Source organism: Asparagus officinalis, chromosome 7 (assembly GCF_001876935.1).
Source record: "Asparagus officinalis chromosome 7, Aspof.V1, whole genome shotgun sequence".
In the NCBI taxonomy this organism is placed as follows: domain Eukaryota; kingdom Viridiplantae; phylum Streptophyta; class Magnoliopsida; order Asparagales; family Asparagaceae; genus Asparagus; species Asparagus officinalis.
In genome coordinates this window covers 15,211,626-15,214,563 of record NC_033800.1, presented here as the reverse complement: position 1 = coordinate 15,214,563, position 2,938 = coordinate 15,211,626, and positions in this window count along the sequence as shown.

The following is a 2,938-nucleotide window of genomic DNA, read 5'->3' as shown; positions in this document are numbered from 1 at the left end:
TTGATGTTGTGGCTCAAGCGTTGCGTCGTTCCTACCAGGCCGATCGATGCCCTTGCTATTGAGGTGGTCTACCCAGCTGTTCTCTTAGCACATGGGAGACCCGTGAGCCTCCTCAGCGCCATGGTGGGTTGCTTACAGTATGGACTGCGGGAGTTGGCCTCTGACTTTGTTGGTGTTACAGAGGTGGAGTCTGAGGGTCACAAGACCTTCAAAACTCCCAATCCCCAGGTGCCGATGCCTATACATATTTGATGGCTTGGTACGTGCTCCACTGTCCTCCTATAATGAGTGCAGCTTCTCCCCCGGGAGACTCATTCATCCCATTTGTGCAGCGACTAGAGTCTGCGAAATGGGAAGGGGGGGTACATGGTTAGAATCCGCCAAATCTTAACGCGAGACACCAACTTCCATATCTACCGCAGTTTCCCTGATTTCGAGGGCGGTGTCTATGGAGCAGAATATCAGGATACGGCAGGTCCTAATGGATTCACTCAGCTGAGCGGGGGTGTTTTTCACTGGCTTCTATCCATCAGGCCAGGCTATCTGATCTTTCGGCAAGGCGTCAACTGTTTCGTCGAGCCTTACCAACCCTATAGGTTTGCTCGCCCATTTGGGTATGATTCGTCCTCAACTCTCAGTTATAGCCAACTTATATGAAGGAGCCAGGGCCTGGTATTATTCTGTAGCAGGTTGTACCAAAGCCGTCTTCAAGCTTCCCCACAAAACTGCTAACTCCTATACCTCTATCAGCTTCTGCAATTGGTATTACGCCGCTTCTCAGACTCCCAACTACAACTTGAATACATCTTGCCTGAAGGACATTAGGCATATGTATAATTTAAGGAAGGGGTCCAAGACATCCCGTTTGAAAGGGATCGATGAGTTTCTGTCCATCGAGAATCAATCTGCTGGACAAGAAGAGGAACAGGCAGCTGAGCCTGTTCCAGGGGAAGAGCAACGAGTGGTTGATCCTCCCGTGACAAGAGCAGCGGGAAAAAGAAAACTTTCTGCTGATGAAGCTGGCCAGTATGATAAGCAGATCCGTCGAAAGCTGCTGGTGGATTCTCCTCCCAAAGGCCAATAAAAATCCAAGTTGATGGCTGAGGCCATTAAAGCTGCTAAAGATGACGAACCACAGGAATCATCTATGGCTGGCCTGCCGCATAGAGCGGGACTTCGTTCTCATGGTCCATCTCTGTCGGGCGAAGGTTCTTCTTATCATCCTCCTGAGGACGAAGAAGATGAATTAATGGTTGCAGATGCAGAATCTGCTCCGGTGATGGATCTTCCTAGGTCTCCTGCGTTGGAGCCAGGGGGTCTCGAAGATAATGCACCTCCTTCTCCTTCAGCATTAATGTCACAAGCTGATGATTTAATGCCTAGTCCTACAACGGGACTTATGAAAAGACCAGCCGCTGGTGCAAGTCTTCCGGAGTCTTCAGCTGTTCAGGGTGATGAGGAGCGAGTTGATTATGATGACTCCCCAGCTGGTGATGCAGCTGACGGAAATAGAGGCGATGAGGACGCTGATGTTGACAACATGTCAGGTGAAGGTGAAGATGACGATGAGCATGATTCCATCGATGACGTCACCACTTTTGATGATGATGCTCCCAAGGTCCCGTCTGATAAAGCATCAGGTTATACTCCTTTTTATCTTACCGGTAAGCTTGGTTTATTTCGACTTCTTCCACATGCTTTTTCTGCGTTCCGACCGTTTTTTCGTGCAGGTTCACCCACTCCCGGGACTACTTCAGCTGCTCCTTTAGAGTAAGAACCTGCGCAAGTGTTGGCTCCTCCACAAGAGCCACATTTATCTGGCTCTCCTACGGCGACTGTTTCACCTGTAGTGTTGCCTGAAACCACTGCTACGACTTCTCCTCTGGAACAGGCGATCGTGCAGGTGTCAGCTCCTTTGCAGGGGCAAACCTTACAAGACTCTTCCGTAGTAGCTACTTCACCGAAAGCGGTGATGAAGATCTCGCTCACCCCAACGGAGGCTGGGCCAAGCTCATCTCAGGCGAAGGCATTGATGGCTTTGACCTCAAGTCCTTCGCAATTGAACATTTCAATTGCCTCTGCGGCTTCGGCACCTGGATCGCCTGCTAGTCATCATCTTAACGCATCAATCTCAGCTGCTGAAGGGGTATCTTCGGGTGCAGTTTTCAGTCTCGCTAATGCACCTAAATTCCTTCAAATCTCTTTGGTGTATCTAAACAGTCTTGCGAAGACGGTAGTTGAGTCCCTGATGAATGGTCAAGGAACTTTAAATTCCTTTCGACCTCTTCTGGAAGCAGGCTTGAATGGAGTCAGGAGCGTGGGCGAAACTCAATGGTTCGAACACTGCTCAGAGATTATCCTTCGTTTGGAGGAGAAATTACAACGGCTCGAGACCATGGGCCATAGTGACCTTCAGCCGCAAATTATGTCCACTTTGGCTAGTCTTCAGGTCGCTGAAGTGATACACCGGAAAACCCTAGAACGGAACTTAGCTGAAAAAGAACGTCAGATCGCGGAGCTTCGTGAGCGTAACATTAGGAAGCGAGAAGAACTAGAACGTTCAACTGCTTCCATGAATTCGCTTCGGGACAGACTAGTTGAAGCTGAAGCCGAAGTCCTGCGATTGAAAGCTGAACTCTCCCGCGAAGAAGGCGTTGTCAACATCCTTAGTACTCAGCATACAACTGGTACTTTAGATTATCATGCACAAGCTCAAGCCCTGGAAGACGCCAGGAAGGAAGTGGCGGCCATCATCATACCAAGTGAGGATGAACTCCGAGCAAAGGCTGAAGCTATGGTGCGAGCTAACCACGAGGCGGAACTAGCTGAACTCAAGGCTCAACTCATCTCTTTTGATTTGATGCGTGAGTGAGTTTGGCTTCTGTAATGTTCTTTTAACAAGAACAAAGTTTTTTTTTGTATCACCTTCTTTTAGTTC